We start from the raw sequence: 25,993 nt of genomic DNA on the forward strand, positions 1-25,993 counted from the left end.
CAAAGAAGTGAAGAAGAAGAAGAAGAAGAAGAAGAAGAAGAAGAAGAAGAAGAAGAAGAAGAAGAAGAAGAAGAAGAAGAAGAAGAAAAGGAGCCCGCGGAGATTTTTGTGTTTAAGACGTGTTTTCGGCAGCTCCCCTCCGGGGCGCCCTGTCCCACCCACCCACCCCCCGCCCGCCTGCCTGCCTGCCTCCCTCCGCCTCGCTCTCGCTCCCTGCTCTGCTCTCGCGCCTTCTGCTCCAAGCCCTGCGCAGCCAGAATCGTCCTTGGCATCCTTACCTGCTTCCTGGGTCTCAAAAAGAGAGCCTTACAGGGGAAATGTCATCCTGACAACCGGCTGGTTGCTCCGCGCTCTAGGGGAGGACGTTGACTGGGGCGGTGGGGGGAGGGGGGTCGGAGAGAGGGGGGGGCGAGAAGGAAACGCGAGGGACTGCTGGTCCCCCAGCCTCCAGTGAAAGGCGTGTAGGATGAGGAGGAAGGGTGGGAAGAGCCGTCGGTTGACTCGTGGGTGGGTTAAGGCTGACTTGGGGAAAGCGGGGCAGATGGAGAGAGAGAGGGTGGGGAGGGGGAGGGGAGAGAGGCGATCGAGGCGTCCTGCAAGTTTGTCACCGCCAGGCAGAGACGGGAAGGACTGATCGAGTGACAGATGCCTCGGATGGCTCCCTCTTCCTCCTCCTCCGCCCCCGAGGTTGCCCTTCGCTCTTGGGAGGTAAGCTGGGCTGTGTGGGGGGCTCCCTCTTTATTTACGGTCGCGCCTTCAGACATGGGATGGGCAGTCCGCTCCGCCACGGAGCGCCAGGTGGAGCTGAGCTGGGAGTCTTAAGACGCTCCTTCTGCCGTGTCAATTCCCGCTCCTACAAACTGACACAAAATAAATAATAAGCCTAGTGTTTTTTTTCAAAAAGAGAAAGTGGGCAGGGGCTGGTGGGTTTTACTGAGCCTTTGGTGAAATCGTGCCGCTCTTCGGCGTGCAAGGAGAGTCAGGAGCTTCTCCGGAGCCGCGCGCTTCCCCCTCTCCCCCCCTAACAAGGCAGACGTGACGGATCACAAAACCAAAACATTAGCGGCACCGTTAGCCTAATAAGAGGTAAACTGCAGAAAAGACGCGCGCGCTCCGCCGCCGCCGCCGCTGCTTTGGAGAAGCCTTTGTTTATGTGCCTAAAACGCCACCTCGAGGCCATCCCCCGAATAGCAGCCGCGGCATGTAAGGGGAAAAAATAGATGGGGGGGGGGGGGACAGATCCAAAGCCTGCCAATGGAGCGTTAAGGATTACCGCTTTGCAAAGCCATTAAAGAAAAAAAAAGGGTCCTGTTAAGAACATTGCGAAGAAGTAATGGAAGAACTGGGAAGAGAAGCTGAATACCTTTCTAATGAGAATGGCAGAAGGCAGTTAAGAACAGAAGGGCATCAGATCAGATCACCCAGGAAGATGAGCATCATTGAGGGCGCGGAAGCGGCCAATGGGATTCCCTTCTGTGGTGGGATCTCTCGGACTCCGAGAGGAGTTGCCTTTTCCTTTCGGGGCTGTGCGTGCCTGAAGAGCTACACAACGAGGCTTCTTCCCAAGTCTTATTTTATTTCTGCAGCATTTTAATTCCTGACGGGTTTGGTTTGTTTTTTTTAAGTTCTAAACGCTGCTTTAGGATCTGGTATCATTTCCCAACATTCCATTTCTGTACGCTTTATCAACCCTGAAATAAATAAAAGAAAGGGAAATTCTTCTGATAATCCTCTTCTCTCCCTCCTACTCCATCTCCGCCCATTTAAATCCTGATTCTTCAGGCTGCTCCCGGATAATATCAATTAGCCTTGCCCAGCCATGTGATCCGGGAGACCAGAACTGATATTGACTGGATTTGAACGAGCCCGGGTGGGCGGGGAGAGATTTCTCTTTCGCCCCTTTGCAAAGGAAGCTGAAAGCTACAACTCATTCAAGAGCCCAGTGCAAACAAGGAAGACGCGCTCAGATCACACAGCTTTCCTGAGTTTTCGCGCAAAGTTCCTTTTGTTGCTCTTAGACACATTTCAACAAAATGTGGAACCGAGAAGGGAAAAGAAAAAGTAGTCTCGGGGAAGTAAAATGCTTAAAAGGGTTCGACGCTTTGTGCAGCCCGATACTGTGAATGTTTATCCTGAAGTAAGACCCCCTGTGTGGTTCAACGGTACTTCACCCCAAAGAAAACAAGCATGGCCTCGGAACCGTTCATACCGCGGTATTATGTATGTTTTTACTCGGAAGTGCCAAGGAGTTCAATGGGACTTACTCCTTGGTAACTATGCAAATAGATGCCTTACTCTCAGAACCCTTAACTTAGAAAATCTATGGGTGCTGCAAGTTGGCACTGTGGCCTGACAGATTCCTCATATAATGCTATCACGTAAGATCTGCTAGTATGAAAGGCAAATTTTAGCGTCACATACCAGGGGGAGTTTATGTTGAGCAGAAATACTTAGAGAGGAATGCCCAGGGGTTGTGTATGCAGTACAGGAAGTCGTTTGTGCATAAATTGACCCCCCCTCCACCACCACCTGTAGACAAAGCCTCTTATCACCTGCCTGACAGAACATTCTCATTTGGAGACAATTCACTTTTCTTCGGCAGGTTGCCCTCAACAGACAACCTATTTACTTGGAGGTTAGTCAAGTACAGTATCTTCTTTTTTAAATAGTTGTTCCCATTTCTCTGCTATCTGAGCAACAAGTGGTACATCAGGTTGGTGGGTACCTCAATGCTAAGGAAACTAAGAATAGCTAACAGTTTAAAAAAAAGTGAGAGTTGGAATAGCTAACATGGTGAACAAGGAAGGTGCTGTTTCAGAAAATACAAAACAAAATTTGTGCTCTTTTATCCAGCCATCACTAGCTAGATCTTTCTGGATACGTCTCTGGAAGAAAAACTGACCTCACTATTTTGAAAACTTCCTTTTGAACATGTCTTTACAAAAATAAAATAGTAGTACAAGTCCTTGACAGCTCTCAAATATGAAACTTGAGAACTCCTATCCACTGCCTACTCAGAAGTAAGTCCAGCTGAGTTCCAGGGGGCTTACAGGTATGTTGCCTCAGATTTTCATATTCTCTAATCATCTCTAGTTGTGCAGCCACCAGTGCATGTACTCAGAGCTTCTAAAGAAGTTTTGTGTCTCTCTGCCAAAATAGGATAATGTTGTACCTGCAAAGAAAGTCCTTCTGAGTACACAAGCATAGGATTGGGCTGCAAAGTAGAAGTTAAGGAAGCTCTGCAGTAGGGCAGCAAAGGCCCTGAGCAACCATAATTCCTTACTGCAGCCAAGCCAGCTAATTGATGATTACTCTAGTGTACATAGTAATGTCCCTGATTTCTGAGTCTTTCCTTATATTAAAAAAAGTGCCTGTGCAGAGGAAAAAACATTTCTTCCAAAGCAGATGTGAAAATCTTAAGTGCTTATCGCCTCCAGGAATACTGAATCACAGGCTGCTGTCTGCAAGCCTGGGAAATCAATGACACAATTTCCATTGATTGGTGTAGATCTGGACTGCTGGCAAAGGGCATTCCTTATTTGTTTATGGGGTCAGACAAGTTTAGCTTGTTATGGCCTGTGGTCACACAAATAAAATTATTACCTTGCCCCAGTTCAGTAGTCAAATTGTGAAGTCTCTAAGACTCCTAAATCAATTGATACTGTACCTGTGTAGAGACAGTATTTGTTTCATTCCTTAAGCTATAGCTGCATCTACATATAGATGACATATAGATGATTCATAGAAAGCAGGATAAAGCTAAATTAAGCTAACTGCCTTTCATTCCACACACATCCATGGGGCAAATCAGTGACTGAGGGCTTAAAACACAACCTGCTGGAAAGTTTGTCTGCACAAGCCCCATTTAAACAAATAAAAGGAGCACAAGAACATCTGTGCTCTAGCCAAATTCCCATGCTTTCAAGAGTAGTCTAAGTCACTTGCATGTAGATGCCTGAATGGGAAAACATTATCAGAAGTGATTGATTTATATAAACTTTCTATATGCTGGTTGTATATGAATATATTATACTTGCATATTGATCCCACTTTGCCCACATTCAATAATAATGCTTATAATTATAATTATAAATTTATTTATTAATATTTTTATTATTATTATTACCTTAAAAGAAAAATGTACTATATATCATAGTACTTAATAGCTAGCAGTTATATTCTTAGAACCAATGTTTTCCCCATTACAAGCCGGTAAATGCTTGGATGAAGCTTCCAAGTAGATGTCTCTAGAAGCAAGATATCAAATTAATAAAATTGTTTGAAAGCTGCATAGAGAAGGAAAAAAGGCAAGTAAGAGAGTTTATGGAGACAGAGAATAATAGTAACAATGGCATGCCTTAGTGTAAAGGATTAAACGTTGTAATTAGGAATCTCACCCAGTGAAGGTAGTTAAAATTAGTAAAATGCTTAGCTAACATCTGTTCTAAAATGTAAATTAAGTAGAATTTGGTCAAAAGAAGGGCTTTCATTCTCCTCTCTATTTAAGAATGCTTTATTGTATTAGAGGGGGTTCTAAATTAATTCAGTTTTCAGCTTAAATGTGATAATTATTTTAACTTTTACTTATGCTTAACTTTTTGAAAGTTGTGGAAGTACAAACAGCAAATGGACTTGCTGCGAGAAAGGTTTGAAGGAATTGGTCAACAGTGTTGATTTCTTTATCTGAATAATTAGCAAATGAACCTAAGAATTATCCATTAACATTTAAAACTGCTCATTAGCACATTACAAATGAAGAATATATTTTATTGCAATAGCAAAACATTCTTAAATAGAATCTTCAAATATTATCAGGGTTTAATTACAGATTAACTTGAACGAAGTTGTTTCTATCAACAGCTCATGAAAGACAGGGGCATTTTTCTTTGAACAATAAACACACAGCCTTTACAACAAGGGACTTTACATTCTAATGCGATATGAAATGTTAAGGCTTCTTAGATTTATGATACCATAGAAATTAATGCATTAAGCAGCGTTATGTAATTTTACCCTATGGACTACATTGACAACAGTCAGTTCCCTTGAAAGCATTACATCAGGAGGTAGTACTGTAATGGGATTCTAGCTCCAGTATTACAGCCTTTGCCAACCTGGTGCCCTCCAGATGTTTTAGACTACAACTCTTGAGCCTCAGGCAGCCTTGGCACAGAGTTGCGTCCAAAATCCCTGGAGGGCACCAGACTGGCAATGACTGCTGTAAGCAAATCACAGCAATATTATGTTTTACAATACTGTTGTCTGTGTCCTTTCTTTCTTTCTTTCCTTCTTCATTAAAGTATATTTTTGTAATAAAAAGTCAACGTTTACATAAAAGCAATAATTCCAAGGCAGAGGATAAACAAACAAAAATATAATCTGCCTGTTGTCATTGCCTTTTAAGGTTCTAACTCTGAGGCACCTCTTTCTGTTAAGATGCAGCTGGGTGGATTTATATTTTAAAGAGTCTGAAATTAAAATAAATACACTGAGTAAATGTTTAATTGACTGACTGTAAGTGAAGAAAATTATTTAAAGCTAAGCAAACCATATATTTGTTAAACTGTGAGATATATCCCCCCGCCCCAATATGAGTAGAGGAGCAAAAGGAGAAGATTTAAATGTGGCAAATCTAGAGTAAGGGTAATAGTTTTTTAAAGGTAGAACATATTTTGTGAACAGATTGCCTTTCCACCCACTTCTATAATGCAGCTACTGTGTATTGTGAACAGTACCTGAAGCAAATCTTTGCCAGGCAGACTGCACCAGCATTGATTATGAGGATAGGGTTGAAGGGGAAAAACAAATGGGATTTAAAAAAATTTAAATGGAAAAAATATTTAAAAACAAAACACTGTGACGCTGTAAGAAGATTGTTTTTATTGTGCTTCTTGCTAGATAAATAACTAAGGAAGCATTGTTGCAATTTTTAATCCCCGCTTTTTCGTAAAATGTCTGTTTCATTTATGAGCTTCCTACAGCTAGCTATCATTCACCAGCTCCTGGGAAGAGTCATTTATAGAGAATTTTGAAAGTCTTCATATTTTTATTAGCACTTCATTGAAGTTTTCCTCAAAAAGATAGAAGCAACCCTCAAAAGCATTTGGGGGGCAAGCATCAAAATATAAAAGAAACTGCATTTTATAGCTCCCAGGAAATATGTAAAATTCTGCATTCACTGTGACTCATTCATAGCACTGCGAAATGGGTTGTTATGTTTAGAAATCTAAAATGTTAAATTGTCCATTAATAAATGTGAGCCAACATTTATTTATTTTAGAAAGGGGGGGGGGGGAACAGTCTGAAGGACCTGCTCTAGAAAAGGGAGAGTGGTGAGAATCTAGCGCTTTTCTTGCAGGATTAAGAAGCGCTGCAAAAGAAGCATTTAAGCCTCTAATTTTTCCTGACAATTAACAATGAAAAGCAGATGTTTACAAAGCTGTTTTATATGCTGGTTTATAAGATGCTAAAAGATGGTTTGTGGATGTTGAAAAGGAAGAGCCGGATAACTGCTTGTCTGGTGTATTTTTAAAAGCATTTTCATTGGCTCAGTTATTGTTAATAATGAAAGAAACACTTTGTGCTACATGGCTGAGACTAAACTGCCATCATAAAGTCCTCAAAAACACACACACACACACAACCAAGCAACTCTTAAGATGTAATTTACAAAGATAATAATAACACAGAATGATTTCACTTCTCTGAATGCTCCACATTTGCATACCAGGATTGTGTACAATGCACTCATAAATGCACATTCATAATGACAAGGACTTCTTAGCAAGGCAAACTGCAGGCTGAGCTCTGCACGTTAAAAACAATATGAGAGTGTCATGTTTCTCTTTCTGACATGGACAGGGGGAGCGTTGTGGGGGTAGGAACAGCTTGTGCCTGGATCCCAGGTGCTGGCTGCTTACACAAATGAAGCTCACATTCAGATCCACACCTTTGCTGTGCACGATCATCTAAATGATAATATTGCCTTATATAGGGCAGAGCAAAGCAATTAGGCTGGCAGTTATTTTACTCAGTGTCATTTGCAGAGAGTGCGGGTGGAGGCAGGATGGAAAATCAATGTTCACCTTAACTGTTGTTTTCAAATAATTGTTGTTGTCAGATCTGTAGTACTTTTCATAGTAAGAAGTGTCTTCAAATTTACTGAGCCTCAGTGAGGCCACTTGACGCCATCAGATTCCTACATATGTGGGAATCGACACAAAACCTACACACTATGAGGTGGGTTTATAACCCTGAGTACAACATAGGGCAAATACCCATTATGATCTAAAATACTCCACATGAATTTCCACATGTTAGGAAGCAATTTCTCAATGTGCACAGGAGCTTTGAGGCTCGTGACTGATATTAGATTTTGAGCTGGGTCTCCTGTCTATCTGCCCATTCGCCTACACTTCATCCTTTTTCAACAGGTCTTACCTAGGAAGCTGCCCTATACTGCAACAGATCACTGAACAATCTAATTCAGTACTGTCTACACTGGCTGGCAGCAGCTCTCTGGAGTTTCAATCAGGGGTCCTATCTAGACATGCCAAGGACTGGACCTGGGACTTTCAGCATAAAAAGCATGTACTCTACCACTGAGTTACGGTCCTGCCCCTAAAGTGGCATGACTGGGTTTCAAGAAGTATGAAATGGTCTCTGTCGGGAGGTTGTGGACTCTCCTCCCTTGGAGGTTTTTTTTAAGCAGAGGTCAAATGGCCATCAGTCATGGATGTTTTAGCTGAGATTCCTGCATTGCAGGGGGCTGGACTACATGATCCTTGGGATCCCCTTCCAACTGTACCATTTTATGATTCTATAATTCTATAAGTATGCTCTCTACTTTCTCAACCCCCACCCCACCCACACGCATTCTGCCATGTGAGCAGATGCAACCCACATCCGAATACATTTATGACAAACATATACATGTGAATTTGGAATTGCTTAAATAAGTGAAGGTCCAAAGGGGTAGAAATATTTTGAGGCTGGATGTTTCATATTATTAGCTCAATGCACATATGCCTTATTAATACACAGCACTGTATATGTTCATACACTATTTGTATATTGGATAAACATGTGAACCAGCCTCATATTATTTCCACACACAAAAGCTGAGGATGGAGAGAAAGAGCCTTCCTCCCTGGCTCCCCAGTGCTCATTACCTGGCCCTGGCCCTGCTTCTACTTCACCCACAGAGAGAGAGAGAGAATAAGCTTGCCTTCAAAAGAAGGAGATGCTCCTTTCAGTCACTATCAGAACTCCCCAAGCATGTTCCCATATACAGATGGAGAAGGATAGCTGAGAAAATGACTGGAACTAGAGCTCACAATGAAACCACAACAGAGCTAGAGCTGGGGCAGGGGCAGGCACAAAAGAGTCTGTGGCAGAAAAATCCCTAAACCACATAGGGACCCAGGAGCTCAGGCAAGACAATCTCAGCCCCAGGAAGCCCGGGTGGAGGTACTTTCAGGGTACTGGGTGGGAACAACTTCCCTTGCTTTCTACCACCCACCTCAATAATATAGCACCTAGAAATATACTTGTAGGGAACCACAGCTCAGCTATGTCTACACATTTCCCTCAACCATATTTTGGGAACAGCAGAAAAAACTTAACCTTGCAATCTGAATGGATATTGCCTTTTGCAATCTCATTGTTCCTGTACGCAATAAAATATGGGTAGCCCAGTAGTGTAAGGAGTAATTTGGGCTCCTTTGAAGTCTATGAATGAGCAAAGGAGACAGAAGCAGAGTCAGGAACATGCCGTACATAGATGCTTTTGGGCAGCTGCAGAGGGGGCTGAAGCTGCTAGTTGGGAAAGACAAAGATGTAGGGAAATGGCAACCTGTCTGGAATCCAGTAGTTGAATGGACCACTCCATGTCACTCCATGGTAAGCCCTTGGTCAACAACTTCAATTCTAAAAAAAAGGTGAACAACTTTGGTCGGACCTCACCGATGTTCACTTCATCAAATCTGGCCCTCTTTGGTCGGCACCCCTGCTGTACAACATGAATGAGGGAAATCCCATTTTATCCTCACAACAAACTTATGAGGTAAGCTGGGCTGAGTTAGTGACTTGCTAAGGACTACCCATTGTACAAAAGGCTTAACTCACCCTCAGTCTTTAGCTACTATATCACAATTGATTCTCATTCAATCTGATAAACAGATATATTCATGTTATGTGAGTCAAAAACCAAACAAAAACATTATGCCAACCCTGATTTTTTAAAAATCAGCACCAAAAACAATACCTTGAAGGTGCCTGCTTAACGTGATTGACAGGTATCTCGGCAACCAAGTTGATGAGAAGTTATGACAAACAAGATCCAAATAAATACATCCTTGGAAAGCAGTGGTGTCACCAAACATTGGATCAACTGTCTTCCATGGAATAATGTTTTCCCTTGCCCCAGTGCAGGGACCTCAGTCCAGCACAGCTGCAATAGCAGTACTACCGTCTAGCTGTGCATAGCAGAATTTGCCAAATGAGAAGTACCAGGGAACCCCCCCACCCCCAATTCCCTGCAAGGCATCCTATTGCTTTTTTTGATATGTGAATATTAGAACCTTGGATGCTAGCCATAGAGTCAGAAGAAGTTCCTTGACTTCATTGCAGGTAAAACCTAACTACAGGATTATGGATTGTAAGATTAAAAATAAAGCCTACCAGATATAAACAGAAGCTTTCATGTTATGGATTATTTAATTTATACAAGTATGGGCCTGTTCAGTGAGAGAATGCAGGATCACTTCTCTGAAAAAAAAAATGTCTATACCAGGGCAACAATAGTATTATTATATGACTTGAGCAGAGATATTTGATATAGTTAGACGTGGCCACATGAGGTTCATTAAAAAGAAAACAAGAAAACAGATGATTAATTGTACTAAATACCCCATTTTTGTGTGAGAAACTACATCACTGCTTAAAATCCACTGACTTGTAGTGCAACTTCATCAGAGTCTTTGACCTGAGTCTACATAACATGAAGAATCAAAATCAAGGTTTTAGTTTGATATAAATAGAAGCAACAGGGGACGTAAAAACCTGGTGGAAGAAAACTGCCTAAAACCTGCCATCTGCCTAAGAAAGACAATACAGGAGAAGCCAGTCTCATGTCCTTAGGGAGGAGTTTCCACAATCAGGACACTGCCACTGAAAAGGCCCTGTCCTATATCCCCTCTAACTGCACCTGCCTTGGTGGACAGGGCCTCAGAAGATGATTGCAATCAATAGACAGAAAAAGATGGCTCTTCAAATACCCTGGTCCCAAACCAGAAGATTATCCAATTTTATCTGTGAGGTGGGCTAGTCTGGGATATAGAGAGTGGGCCACCCAGTGAAATTTATGGCCAGACAGAGGTTTGAAGCTGCATCATCCCAATCTAAGTCTCCATTCAATCCACTACACCACAATGACTTAGTTAAAACAGTATACTTTCACTTCTTTAAATCTTGCTGGGAATTTATGAGGTGAATCGTTAAAAAAAAAAAAGTAGCAATGCTATTTATTTCAAGATCTGTCCAGTTTATGGGCTGATCCTCTTGCACTGTAGTGCATGAGGGAAAGGAGCAAGCAGAGCCAGAAGAGGAATCCATGCCACCCCAAAGGCAAGGGATGTTGTCTCTCTCTGGCAACAGGGTCCAGTTGGGCACACTTCCCATTGCTGTTGCTGCAGCATAAAAAAAAACCCCAGGCAGGCAGAGATTCTGTGGAATATGCCTTGGAATATAAAGAAGTTTCAGATAATTAAGATGCAAATAATTGTTTTTCTACATTACTCAATTTAATGACTTGGGCATAGCAAGCAAAACAGATCCAGCCTTGCCAATTTTCACTTTATAGCCTCATCCTTAAAGAGGCTTTTCTGGTCTAGCCTTGAGGCTGTTTATTTGTTTCTTTCTTAGAAATATATCCCATCTATAGCCCACTTACACTTTTTTTCCAAGGAGAGGATCTAACACTTTTCAAAAGCCTTTTCATGGAGATTTTGAGTTTTTCTTCTTTCCTTGGTCAAAATTAATAGATGTGCATCATTTTGATTTGAAGAGAGGTTTGATTTTTGCAAACACTATTTAAGAGATTCTGCTGTTGATATTTTCACATTAATATACATTATTTATCTCTGCAGGGTGGTGAAAATGAGGGAGTTGCACGGGCTTAGGTGGCAGGAAGTGGGATTCTCTGTAATCATCAGCAGCAGGGGACTCCTTTGAGGCTGCATTGTGAGTTTCAGTTAAGATTCCAGCAGAAACAAAATAATTGTGTGTTGAGTAGTGTGTGGCTGGGAACTAATACATGAGTAATCTCTTTCAGTTTTTAATTTCCAGTTCGAAATGTCGCAAGAGCTCAGTAGGGGCAGGGATCAGTTTCCTCTGAGGCCTGAGCCCCTACAGGTGTTTTCAATGCTAGGATTTAACTCTGGAACACCTAATATAGGAAAATAAAAAAAATTCCCTAAGCAGGAGTAGAGTGCGTTTTTCTAACCATCAAGCAGTCACTTCTTACACATCAGGGAGAAGGGCTTCCACATCAGAGGGTGTGCTTCCAAGCAGATATGCACCCCAGTGGTATCTCTTCTTCTTGAAACAAGTATTGAGTGTAGGGCTTCTCTCTTATTCACATTTCACTTCACTTAAGCCTAGGTCACCTATTCTTAGCAAAGCAATATATGGCCCTGTTTGCTAAAATTCATTTTGAGGAATTAACTAGATTTTCAAGCACCAGTCCTAGACAAAGTAAACAGTTCTATATGTAGTCACTGGAATATTACCAAACTGCAGTTAAATATCTGGCACCATTTCATTTTAGGTTTTATATGGAAACCTCAAAAATAATGTTTTTTTCCCTGATGTTTTCATTGCTGCGTGAAAGTTCTTTTTGGGGGAGCCAGACTCTGCAAGCCTTAAATTCCCTATTAAAGTACTAGAAGAAAGAAAAATGTGTGATGGAGTAAAATGCAGTGAATAGGCAGGGATACCATTTCAGATTTCAATGAGAGGAAGCAAGATCCAGAAAATTCCAAAACCTATTGGACTCACTTAAAGTGAAACTATAGGGGGAAACTAATGTTTTATTAACTTACTTTGTTTGCTTGTTCTACTTATATCCTACCCTTCCATCCAAGGTTCCCAGGGCAGCAAAAAATAAATAAAAAGAAAAGAAAAGTCAATTCAAATGCAACACACTGGCACAATTCAAAATCATAAAATCATGATAACCAAATCAACCTTATTCACATATGACAAATAGTCAATCTTTTCCCCTCAAAAGGATATTTCATTTATAACCAGGGCCCTTCAGCGTGGAAAGCTGCAATTTAGCAAGAGTTATATGAGCTTCAGAGCAATAATCCTATGTGGTCTGAAACACGGAGTGGGAGTTCCACCTATGTGGTGCACTTGGGTTCAGGAACCATAACATGAACATCAATTTACAGGTTATAAACCTGTCCTCTGAAATGTAGCATAGTGACTAAGGCTGCAATCCTGTGAGCACCTACATGGGAGGAAATCTCAGTGAAGAAAGTAGGAGTTACTTCAAAGAAAAGGTGCAAGAAACTGAGATACAAATCAAGAAATGCCAATTTTTTTTATCTTACCTTTGTCATAGGCAAGCCATTCCCTCTTCGTTTCAGAGTCAATCTGTTCATCTATAATATGGGAATAATAATACCTTAAGGTAGATGTAAGGATGACAACACACAACAATATATTTGAACAACTGTAAACACTTGAAAGTGCTTTAGGAATGCTACCCATTTTTATTCTTGTGGCTAGACTACAGTTACCTGGTATAAAAAGTCACCCTTAGTATTTCTGAAAGTTGATAACTTTCTTTTTAAAGTTACAGCTTTGTAGTCAAAATAGAAAATATAAATAGGTGATTTTACAATAGGTGATTCTAAAGAAGTGTGCATGCACACGAAAGCTCATACCAATAACAAACTTAGTTGGTCTCTAAGGTGCTACTGGAAGGAATTTTTAAAATGATTTTACAGTGTTACTTGTAAAAGGGTCATTCAGACTAACCCACCTTGGGGACAAGGGGCTGAATTTGCTCTGTGTGTGCTACTGCCACTGAAAGCAAATGGCACCCTAGTGCTGGCAACAAGAGTGAGCAGCAAAATGAAGGTATGGAGACAGTGGTGGTGAAGAGGCAGAGACTTGGTGGCCTAACTGCAGAGGTTGGGTGGGCCTCTTGTAGCACATACCCCATCTAACAAGGAGTGTCATTTAAGGGCAAAAGGTAAAGTAATAGTACTATTTAGGATGGCATATTTTCCATGGTCTCTCCACAGCCTCTACTCTTCATAAGGTCAAGATGCCAACTTTGGCCAGCCACCAATCCTAAGCCATCAATTGTGTTACTCTTGTGTTAGACCCACCCCTGGGTGGAAATCAGTCAAATGTCCAAGAAAATCTGGACATATGGCAGCCCATGTTGGCAGTGCCGGTTTTTCTGTCCAGATTTTTAGTTTGAAATATGGCAACACTACTATAAGCGGGTTTTTTGCTAGTGTTTAAAATATATAGAATTTGTATAATTTGTATAATTCAGAAAGGAAGAATTTGACACAAAAGAATGTATGCTCAAAGGAGGAGAAAACAGAACTTTATGTAATGGGCTTAGTTTCTCAAGATGACTACAGTAAAAACAAGAATCAGAAGATAATAACACATTCCCATATATACCAGAAAAAAGGCATCAGCAGTAGCAAATAAGAAATAAAGGTAAAGGACCCCTGGACGGTTAAGTCCACTCAAAGGCAACTATGGGGTGTGGCACTCATCTCGCTTCAGGCTGAGGGAGCTGGCGTTTGTCCATAAACAGCTTTCCAGGTCATGTGGCCAGCATGACTAAACCGCTTCTGGCGCAACGGAACACCATGACAAATGCCAGAGTGCACAGAAACAGTGTTTACCTTCCTGCCATTTACCTATTTATCTACTTGCACTGGTGTGCTTTTCTGCTAGGTTGGCAGAAGCTGGGACAGAGCAATGGGAGCTCATCCCGTTGCACGGATTCAAAACGCTGAGCTTCCGATTAGCAAGCCCAAGAGGCTCAGTGGTTTAGACCACAGTGCCATATTTATATGTGAAATATAATCTACATCTACATTCTATTCCTATGAGTAAGCATAACTGAAATAAATGAGTAGACATGCGTAGGATTGCATTGTTGGGGTGTATGCATCCTGGTTTGTTTGCAGGGGAATTAAATGACATTGGCTATTTAATTGGCATTATTTCTGATTGTTTACAGGAATATTGGATGACACTGCATTGAAGCAAGTGTTATCACACACTTCCAGCACATTTCTCCATAATTTTTTCTTATCACAAAATGCCTGATATTTTGGGGAAGTGGGTTTGATGCACAAGACCTCCTAATCAATTATAAATGTGAAACCTGAACTCACAGGTATGAGATTGAAACCTTCCTGAAAATAGTGGAGACTGGAAGCACTCTCAGTTTCTAGACATGCTCCTCTTCCCTTATCTTCTTCCTATCTGTCTGAGGATGCAACGTTCCTCACTGCTCCCATCCCAATTAGGCTGAACTATGTATTGCATTTTTTATATGTTTAAAATATATGTGCTGCACAAAGGACACATGTTGCTATAGAAGGCCATTGCAGGTGTGAGAATTCACAATAAAAGATGTTCTTGCATAGATGTTCTTTGCACTCAAGTTGCAAAGAAACTTGTACTTACATTGCAAGAAAATATGGGTTATCCATGCCGGTGCTAGAGGCTGGCCAAACTGGCCAAATGTCAGGGTGCAGAAGCCGACAGAAATAGGAGCTACTGAGCCAATTGTACCACCATTTTAACTGGGTTTGCCTGACCAAAAAACGTAAAGCAGTGTGCATTTAACTCACACTGTTTTTGCTTACTTGGCAAAATGAGAACACCCTATACCTTCTACCACTGGAGCAGAGATGGAAGATGGTGGTAAAGGCATTATCCCACTTTCCACTGGGCACCCAGGGAATGTCCAGGACACTATGAGACAAGACTTTGAAAACCACACCTTATAGGTCAATATAAATTAAAAATATATATATATAAACCCAATATTAAAATAAATATTTAAGAACAAAGCAATCCAAAACGGGCAAGGGAGAGTGAATCTGTGTTGGCAGAGCTGCTGGTGTAATGGAATGGGATGGCTGGCTGAATAAATTTTGCTGCCTGAGGTAGGTAACCTCTCTTCCAAGTATTCAAAGCAACTGGGTGGGTAGTTAAGTTTTACTTCAGCATTGGTGATGAGACAGCACATTTGAGGGCAACAAGTTAATTTAGGGTGTGCACATCTGGCCAGATAGCACACACATTTCTGTTATCTGACACCATACCAAAATGGCTTTCCAAAATGTCTCAGAGAGGGTTTGGAAGACCATACATCCCTCTCTGAGGATGAACACCCACCTTCATCAACAGAGCAGGAGATCCTCAAAATTCAATGGACCTAAAGCGACCAGAGGATTGTGCCATTAAAAAAGGAAGTAACATTACAATGAAGCAATCAAGACAACATAACAAAGAATAAGAATCTAACACAATTTGAAAGATTTGAAAATAGCTGGTGTAAAACCTTTAAAAATAGAAGATTAAAAATTACTTAATAACTGTTAAAACAGAAAGGTTTTTTAAACATGCCTCACACCAACAATAAAGGATCCTAGCGCTACAGGAAGGGTTTCTGATAATTTTAGCTGCACCACTGAAAAGGCCATGTCTTTTGCACATACTCATATGTTGGATCACTTCACGGTAAAGGTGAGCCTCATTGGTGATCTTAATTGATCACCAGGCTGTATTTTATACTAACTGCAGTTTTCAAACTATTTTTCAAAGGCAACTCATTGCAGTTGCCTACTCTGGAAGTAACCCGAGGAGATTCCAGGCTAGATATTTATGGAACACTCATGCTGATCTTTGCACAAAACTTGCACAGAAGTTATACAACATCTCCTATTTATTGAGCATTCATTCAGATATGTTCGTGCAGAGGTTATATGACATTGCCAGCTAGTGGTTGCTATCCCACACTGCTATCCAGTGGAATTTTCTATCACTTTTCTCATCAGACTTTTTGTGGTTAGAAAAGCGACAGAAGTGTGGGGTAACAACCAAGTTTTGTGTGAACAATGAGGCAGTCTGGAAGTGTCCTTAGGAATGAACAATTACTGTATTACAGATTTGTCTTCTCTAAGAAAAAAATGGAACACTGCAGATAATTCAAGGGAAGAAAGAAAACTTATTAAGACTGAAAGCTCATCTTTTTCATGCTTCCCCCCCATCTTGATGTTTGTCCCCCAGTGTCTATGTCCATTTTCTGTATCTTCTCCTTTATCTGAGATTTCCAGTTTAGAAACAGGAATGTCACTAACCTGTTCTCTGAGCAGAGGAGCAGAGGAGCAATTGTCCTTCGTTAACTACTGAGAATTGGAAAAGAAGCAATGCCATTTTAGGTATTGGGATATTGTATGCTTTAAACACAAATGGAACATGTTTATGAATTATTAAAAGATAGTATGAGCATTTTGAATTAGCTTGGAAGTGAACAGAGAATTAATGGAATTGTTGTTTTTTAAAAATGTCTGCTGCGATCCTACCTCCTGGTCTCTGTTAACTGTAACTATAGCTTTTGGACTGTCCATTGAACAAAACATTATCTGTTTCAGCATGTATTATATATATCAGGGGTCAGCAACCTTTTTCAGCTGTGGGCCGGTCAACCATCCCTCAGACCATGTGGTGGGCTGGACTATATTTTGAACGGAAAAAATGAATGAATTCCAATGCACCACAAATAACCCAGAGATACATTTTAAATAAAAGCGCACATTCTACTCATGTAAAAACAAGCTCATTCCCGGACTGTCTGCGGGCTGGATTGAGAAGGCAATTGGGCGGCATCCGGCCCCCGGGCCTTAGGTTGCCTACCCCTGATATATACAATCTGTAGTAGTAATAATTCATAAACTTGACGTCTATTTAAAAACACATCTTGTTTTTCCTTAGCTAATTACATAGGACGGGAACCTTGTTAAGTTGTGGGTGAACATATCAGACGACACAGCAATTCTTCAGACAGCTCTTGTTTATTCACAGGCCACAACAGAACTGATCTGATGGGTTCAGCCAACCTGCTTATATAGAGCTCAACTACAAAGCAACAGTAACAACTTTCTGTAACTATCCAATCACTGAACGTCACTTTCAATTCCTTATTTGCATATGCGGACCTGAGTGAAAACTATCTACAGTATCCCCCCTGCTGGCCCAGAGTGAGAACTTCAGTACATAACAAACCTTATTCTTTTTGTGAAAGCAGCACCTAGGAAGGGGAGGTTTGTTTCTTTACTCTCCCACTTAGACTGGAATGGAGATTGCCCCTTGCCATGGCTAGGAACCTTAGTAGAAAAGGTCTCCCGTTGGCACCAGTGGAGTCTCCCTCCGTGCCCCCCACCACAAGGTTCAAAGCCCCACAGGTAATCTCCAATTTGATCTTAGTGGAGAACCAAAAAGATAATCCTCTCCATCCCTGTGTGCTGCTTTCCCAGTGAGAACTGGGCTCTCGCACTGTTGGTGTGTTTAGAAAAGCAAGATGTGTAGCTGCCTGCTACCTGTTAAGTGCTCACCTAGTTTGGCCCTCTTTTCCAGATAGCCCTTACATCAGAAGTAAGGCAAGCGGCCTCCAGGAAGAGAGTGGCAACAGTGCTTCCACCCGGGAGTCTTCTTTGGCACCCACTTTATTCTGTGGTACTAAGTGAAGACCTTCCAGTTTTCCCAAGCTATTATATCTTTTCACTTGTAAATCTGCTGAATCTTTCAAAATATTTTAAACTGTTGTTAGTTTATTGGATTAGAAATTGTTTTATGTTGTGCTGTAGTTTTATGTCTGCTGTTTTAGATGTTTTGTATGTATAACATTTTTATTTTTATGTAAGCTGCTCTAGGTATTGAAGGGTAGGGTGAAAATATTGTGAATTAATTAATAAGAATGTTGGACTGTCTCATTTTCCAAAATAACATCAAAGCAGCACATAAATACAATGTAGTTTCTTTGATTAAATTAAATTAAGTTGAGCAGCACCACATTTAACTTGAAATAAATTAAGCTCATTTTCTCCCATTTTTCCCCATTTAGTTTTTGGGTCTATACATTAAGGTACAGTTAATTTTAGATGCAAAACTTTGTACGCTGTGCAAATCATGCCTAGATGTCAAAGTAAAGTAACAACCCTAATGAGCAACGTTAAAAAAGGCAGGACCCATTAGTTAAAAGACACATGGAAACAGCCAAAGATGACAAACATGCATAAAATTCAAAACATGATGGAAAAGAGAACAGGCAACTGAACCACATAAATCAGTGTTTTGAATTTTATTTCTCTGTGGGTATAATTGTACCTTAGTTTCTTATAATGATTTATTGAGGTAAATATTCTGTATGGTTTAACAGCTACAGCTTCAAAGTGTCAGCCACACAGTCTCCCTTATTCATGAGGCAGCTGAGGACTGGGGTTGTGAATTAGCTTCTGTATTCTGGGACTTGGCAAAGTTTGTTTTTTAAGGTTCTTATAAAGGATTCATATTGATGCAGCTATTCAAATGTTAAAAACACTGTGCTGTAATGGATGAAATAGAAAACCTTTACTGTAATTCCTGAGGAAAAAAAGTAAATAAATGGAAATAAACCATGCAGAATTGCCTTCAGCAAAAATAGAGCAGTGCCCTGAAGTTGTTTTTGTATCATGTGTGTGTGCACGCGCATACGCATACAAACACACACACACACACACACACACACACACTCATATGGGAAGACAAAAAAAGCACACTATCATTTCTTGAAGAGAAGAATAAAACAAAATTAAATTAAATCAGGAGAAAAAACTGGAACAAAGATTTTAAACTGTGACATTTGCTGTTGCTGGATGCCAAGCCACACTTTCTAGTGCTCTCTGATCAGAATAAACCAGCCATTAACTAATAAAAGAGTCATAGTCCATGAAAGTTGTGATGGCATTTTAACAGCTCTTCATCTATTATTTTAAAAAGTCTAATCTGCAAAATACAGTTCCTTTTCTGTTTCTCGTCTAAGGGCAATGATGGCAGAAATTAGATGTGTTCCCATGGTGTGGAAAGCCACCTTGTGGTCCATGCCAAGATATTCAGCAGGAAGCCTTATTATTGCCAAGAAACACGTGTGCCTCGGATACCAAAGATCGAGATGTGCTGATGTTTCAACATTCCTGGAGAGAAATCCGACCCCCTCGGTGCCTATACTAGGCTCCCTGGCATGCCAGCACCTCACCCCATCTGTCCAGAGTGGCACTGTGCCTTCTCATGTGGCACTACACCAGTTACAGAGCACAGGTGCCAAATATATGCTTAACTCAAAACCCTGAGAAAATGCAGCAAATGACTTCCCTGCAAGAAAAATGGCATCTCCTGCCAAACTGGATTCATGCTTCATTAGAAAAGGGTGGCAAGGACTTGCCATTGAAAACCTCACCGAGAAATGACCACTCTTAACATTGTCATCTGGCTTGAGGCCCTTCTGCCTTGGAGTGTAAATCTCACATTGTGAGGTTCACAAGGAGTTCCGCTAGTTGTACTGGATTTTAGAACAGTTACAGCTGAGGGCATACAGTGCTACTCTTGAGGAATTCCCCTGGTGCCCCAAAAGCACCCAAGGCCTCTCTTCGGCTCACTGTCCTATTGGTCATGAGGTGGTAATTCCACCCCACCATCTGCCACAAAGCACTTAAAGGTGATAGAGGCAGTGGGTGGAGTGTTTCCAAGGGTGAAATGAACACCCGAGTAGATGAACAGAAAGTGGAGTGAATGAAGAGGGCAGGAGCACAAGGGAAGAAATATGGGAAGCTTGTGGGGAGGAAAACATAGCAGCCAGGTGAGAGAAAGAAAGGTATCATAGGAGTCATGGGGGGAGGGAGAGAAAGAAAAGGTACACATGCCTGAAAACACACTCAATCCATCTAAACCAGAGTATTCCAAACTGTGTGTTGCGACACATTAGTGTGCCAGCTGCAGTGTATAGGTGTGTCTCGCGAATGCTCCCCACACTTCTCCAGGGGGTGGAAAGGGGTTAGTTTAATCGCCACTTTGCTAGAAAAACTGAAATACTGTGTTGCGAAATGATGCATGTCTAAAAAGTGTGTCACCCAAAGTCTGGAGAGCGCTGATCTAAACAGATCCTCTTGCAATAGTATAATCAAATCACAAATCAAAATACAGATCACATTGTCTCAATTACCTGAAACTTAAAAGAATAATAGACCCAGTGCTTTCTAGCACTGTCATAACATAAAGACATGGATCCAAGGCATAGATCCTTGTGGATTCTCAAATCTTTTTACAAATTATCATCTCAAAACCACCATCAAATCGTAGGTCGCCTCTGTGTCCACAGATCTGTTCTGTGGTTTGTTGGTGGTTTTGTTGTAATTCTGTTGCAGTTTTGTGTCAAAATCATGAAAATCCATGAGAATCTGCGGCTTGGATCAATGTTTTCGTGGTGCTGTAGGGATTGTTACTGTGCAATCTGCCATTGTATGGTTTAATTTGATAGTGGGGGTGGATCCCATGTAAAATCATACATTTTCAAGAGGATCTGTCAGCTGGATCTGACTTTTATCTAGACCATTTGGAAAAACAAATGATGTGTGTGTGTACGATTTCCCTTTTTCTGTCTGTTGTGGGGATGGGGAGAGACTAGCCTAGGGGAGCGCAGAGAGAAGCAGGTGCATGGGGTGATGCTCGTAGCACTCTCCCAAAATTCCCAATGGGCCCCAAAAGGTTGGCAACCCCGAACATATTGCCAGCGTTGTCAAAAACAGGTTGACATCACAGAACTGTACACACAGTTTTGTACACACAAAACTGTGTACACTGAGAATAAATATACAGAAGTGAAGTAATATATGGGTCAGGCTATCAAGGATGCAAAAAAAGGCAATAATTAATCCCCCCCCCCCATGATTTATAGGAGGCACAGAACCAGGATTTGACTTATACAGACAATGAGATGGTTCCATCACTGAATGCTGTAGTCATCAACTGTTGAATGTTCACCTGTGAACCAGGGCTTGAAGACCAGCAGTTGGATCCTTGAAGTGATTCCTTTGAAAAGCATTGTGAGACCAAATCATATGGAAGCTTTCTCTGTGATATTTGATCTACAGTGGTACCTCGGTTTAAGAACAGCCCTGTTTACAAACTATTCAGTTTATGAACTCCGCAAAACTGGAAGTAGTTTCCCGGTTTGAGAACTTTACCTCAGTCTAAGAACGGAAGCCGAACAGTGGAAGGGCACCAGCGGCAGGATGCCTCATAAGGGAAATTAAGAACGATTTCGGTTTAAGAACGGACTTCCGGAATGGATTCAGTTCATAAACTGAGGTACCACTGTATGTTTGTTTGCTCACATGTGCAAGTGATTACTTGATGCTGTAGCCATCAAGTGTTGAACATGCATGTGTGAACCAGCCCAGTGTGGGCATGTAAAGAAAGAAGAAGCAGGAAAAAGAAGCATGAGATGTTCAACCATTTTCATAAGGGCTGTGAACTCCACTTTGCAAAGAGAAATCTTTCCTAACTTTTTTATTGCTGCCATTCCCCAGGACAGTATAAATGAAAGCAAAATAGCAATCCTTTCTTATTTCCTCTGTTAATAAAAAGTAGTTTGGCTAGCACAGAAATCAAGATTTGTGAAAGCAGCAGTCTTCACACTGATGTGTTCAAAACCGTTTTGTAAAAATGGGGGAGCATTTTAAAGAAAGGTTTTTATAATGGTTTCAAAAGTATGAAAGCCATTTCAGAATGAGAATATGTCTATTCTTTATGTTCTTGAGCCTTAAAAGGACCTTTAAATGTTAACAGCCAAGGCAGTTTTCCTCAGACTGGTGCTCTTTATGGTACACACTCTTTTTGTTTCATAATAAAACAAAAGTAAGAATAGGTGGGAACTTTCACATGGTCAGTCTCACTGACTATTACAAGTGATAATAGCAATAGCAATATTTTTTTCTATTCTGCTCTTCCATTGACATGCTCAGTAACTTACAGCAAATAAACAATCACAGCACTAAATAATATAAAACAGATAATACAGCAACATAATAAAATCACATTAACATCAGACAGTAAAAAAGTTCACTAAAATAAAAGGCTCCTGTTTATGGAGTAAAACGCTCAAAGAGGGCCCCTCACAGATCTCAACCGAGAGAGTATTCCAAGGCTATGGCATTACCACAGAAAACCCATTTCTTGTTCATAAGACTATTATGGGATGGCACTTGGAACAGGGACCCCAAAGCTGATTTTAATGCCAAGGCAGGCTTAAGAGGAAGTAGGCAATAGTCCTTAAAGTCCAATCTAGGATATTTAAATTAGGCCGAAACCAGAACTAGTGTTATCACCTCACGGTGGATGTTCAGCTAAATTCCTATTTGCATCCTCCTCGTTTCAGTGGCATTTGCAGTGAAGTGAATCTTTCTTCATTACTGCCATGTCACTAATATGTGTAGCATATCCCAATTAAAAAGGTACAATGTATTATTTCAAGCCAGATTTATTTATTTCAGATATTCAAATACCACTCAATATTCAGGAAATCTAAGCATGTGCGTTTTTTAACAAAAGCATGCACAGAATTAGAACAATTAAAATTCATCCTAAAAGCATAAAACTATCTTAATATGCCTGCTGAAATAAGAAGGTCCTTGTTATATAATATCCATTTATCGCTTATATGATTAAACAGAGAGCGGTAGTCTCCAAATTTCTCTGCTCAGGGCTATCCTTCCCATGAAGCAATGTAATCTCCAACAACAAGCAGTTGGTAATGGGGTGGGACTGAGGCACCATTTTCCTGCCTTCGATTTCTAACTGAAGGTGCCTATTGTTTTAATTGCTACATGCCTTCTGTATTTTTTTATGATGGCAAACATACACAGGCAATTAATAAAATATCTGTCTGCAACACTGATTTAAAATTTCTGTGTGGTTTTTATTATATATGTAATGTGATAAATAAATAAAAATAAATAAATAAATAAATAAATAAATAAATAAATAAATAAATAAATAAAAGCTTGTGTTTAAAACCATATGGGAAATACCATCCTCTTATAAATCTATTACTATTACTGTTAATTGCTTCGAGAACCGCTATGTTTGAAAAGGAGTACACAAATACTGTGGTCAGTCAGTGAACTCTAGACCAAGGCCACCATTTTGATTTTTCTTTCAGTACAGTAGTGAAAATGTAGGGGCCCATCTCTATTTCTATTTAAAATAGCATAGGAGAAAATTTTGAAATGGCTTTCAATCTCTCAAGTACTCTAGCCAAGGAATATGAGCCAGAGCTTATCAGGGCTCGGCCAACATCTGGAGTACCGAAGTAACAATCAAGAAATGAGTGTGTTTGAGCATATGCGCAGGCTCCTTTCCCTCAACTCCAAATTCCGAGAACAAAAGCTTCTAATAAAATAAACTGCAGAAAATTCTCAAGTTTTTAACATTATTAGATACAGGAAAAGTGAAGCATGCTCTGCTTTAAGGCAGCTTACCTAGACTGAAGGGTGAGCTCTCTCCAGCCTGGATGCAAAAAGGACTTTCCTCAGCTGGAATGCTGGTTACACTCAGGGAAGGTTTATGACAAATGACAGGGGAGTAACTGTGCTGCATGTTGGCTCTCTCTGGAGGGGCTGTGCTGGCCCCCTGGTATTGGCAATCTTCTAGGGAGAGCATATTAGCACACCTGTAAGCAAGGGAATGAAGGGAAGGGTTAACTCCTCTTTTCACAGCTGCCATTAGTAAGTTTTATATGCAGTCTGGTTGGTCCTAGAACAATAGGATTCAGAATGCAGCAGTCTGATTGGTCCTAGAACAATGCAGCAGTATGATTGGTCCGCAGGAGCCACCCAATCCAGCTCCAGATGGAAGTGAATCCACAACCTGATTGGCTTATAGGAGAATCCCAGAATTAGCCAATGACGCGCAGCCCATTGTGTAAATAATGAACATAAAGCAGATATTGTGGGGGAACTTCCATTCCTCTTCACCACTATGAGCTGAATAAAGAGCATGAAATATAACACACAGCATCCCACAGAAGTTATTGTTCAGGAATCTCCCACAACATGTCTAGTCTTGCCCTTAGGCAAGGCCAATTCACACTTTACACCAGCATTTACACACTAGTGTTCTTTCCTGCATAAATTGGCATCTTTGACATCAACATTGAGAGTGATAGGAAGATGCAAAGCACAGTTGACAAAAATAAGGACCTGAGACCAATCACAGTTCCTTAGTGCAGGCCTACTGAAAGGTCCCCAAGACGTTTTGTTGCCTGAGGTGTAGGACAAGATGTGACCACTCCCTAATTCCAAGTACTTTACAGAAACTAACCATACTGGCAGCTGAATTTTAAGCAGTGGCAATGGAGTACTCTACCACACCTGAAATCCCACACACGTCTATTCTCTTTTTGCTGCTTCCCATGCTCAGCATGTCACCTGAGGCAGCTGCCTCATTTTCATGGTAGGGCGGGCCATGTACATATTTTAGAGAAAACATGTCTCTTCCAAAATTTACATATTCATCACACATGTGCAGGAATGGACACTCGGGTATTATTTTATTCATCAGGTATGGGACAAGTGTTGTGGCACAAAGTGGTGTGTGTGTGTGTTCACACACAATAATAATAATAAAATAAGCTGCCCCCCCCCAAAAAAAATAAGCTGCCCCACAATGGACTTGCAGAACAACTCCATTTCCACCAGCTTATTTTGGATTTGGGGATTTGGGCCCCAGCTTTGCTGCAATGTCCACTCATATATGGGCAGAGTCTGACATACACAAACAAATGCTCAGAAATTATAAGCCATAACCAAAGTGTCACAGCATATGCACCATATTTGTTTAAGCTCAAGGCTATAGAGAGTCATCACTCTAGAGGTACTCTGGCTTGAAAATAAATCTAAAATGTAACAATCCACATTCTGTTGCATTTTGAGTTAAAATGCTTTCCTACTGCGATTGACAGAATTGATATGATTGCTTGGTAATAACTACAATTCCGTAAGCTACACTGATGGTATGCCATTACTGCCTGAGCTACAGCGGAAAAAATGGAGACTTTTTATCTGCTCCAACAATGTATATAAACTTTCTCCTTCCTTCAGCGTGAGAAACCTGTGGCCCTCCATGTTGCTGGACATCTCTGACCTTTGGCCATGCTGGCTGGGGCTGATGGAGGGCTACGGGTTCCATACCAATAATTGAAAGTTATATTAAGTCTGACTACTTGATTTCTTTTTCAAAGACAGCTCTGAGAAAGATAAGAGTTTACAAAGTGAATTTCTGAATCGTTTTAGTGGCTTAATTGTAGCCTGTTTGATTTTACCGTTGTTAGCCCGGCTTCGGCTGGGGAGGGTGGGATATAAATAAAATTTTATTATTATTTATTATTTACTTGCTGCTTTTGTTTTATCTGCTAGTTCTTTTCCTGTTTTCAGAATGTTACTATATTTCTAATTTTTCTTGTTATTTTCACTGTATTTGTACCCTCCCCTAATTTTATTAGTCACCTTGAACTTTTTGGAAAAGGCGGAATACTGTACACTACAGTATTAATATTTTAAATAAGAAGCAAGTCCTTCCCACTTCCCAGCAGCAAGCCGCACCTCCTGGGCCATGCTGTATTCTGGTCCTGGGCTCACCCCAGAACCTTTTACAGCTATTATTTCAGCAACAGGCAGTCCTTATTACTTTTGCACAAAATTGGTAAGACTGGACCACACAAAAATCAATCCATGCCGTTTCAAAATATGCCACGGAAATTAACGGGATTTACTGCCACATCAAGCGTTTAGGACTGATTTTGAGATGATGTTCCGTGGAAGCCTCTGCATGTTTACTCAAAAGTAAC

The 25,993-nt window shown here is 40.8% G+C and overlaps 1 protein-coding gene and 1 long non-coding RNA gene across 3 annotated transcripts in view; one reads left to right on the forward strand and one right to left on the reverse strand.

Moving 5' to 3' along the window:
- SOX6 (SRY-box transcription factor 6) overlaps positions 1-23,847 on the reverse strand; it is a 459,717-nt gene extending 435,870 nt beyond the window's left edge. For both annotated transcript variants that reach the window (XM_077930886.1, XM_077930879.1), the window contains exons 1-3: positions 23,628-23,847; positions 15,451-15,490; positions 12,618-12,668 (exon numbers count right to left, since the gene is read on the reverse strand). The gene's annotated coding sequence lies outside the window, so the exon portion shown is untranslated. The remainder of the gene's footprint in view (positions 1-12,617; positions 12,669-15,450; positions 15,491-23,627) is intronic.
- On the forward strand, positions 395-18,812 carry LOC114598578 (uncharacterized). Its single transcript, XR_003707090.2, has 3 exons — positions 395-708; positions 14,282-14,440; positions 17,140-18,812. It is a non-coding gene; the product is annotated as an uncharacterized LOC114598578 (long non-coding RNA).
- Positions 23,848-25,993: the final 2,146 nt, after the last annotated feature.

The sequence above is a fragment of the Podarcis muralis genome, chromosome 1, assembly GCF_964188315.1.
Source record: "Podarcis muralis chromosome 1, rPodMur119.hap1.1, whole genome shotgun sequence".
Taxonomy (NCBI): Eukaryota; Metazoa; Chordata; class Lepidosauria; order Squamata; family Lacertidae; genus Podarcis; species Podarcis muralis.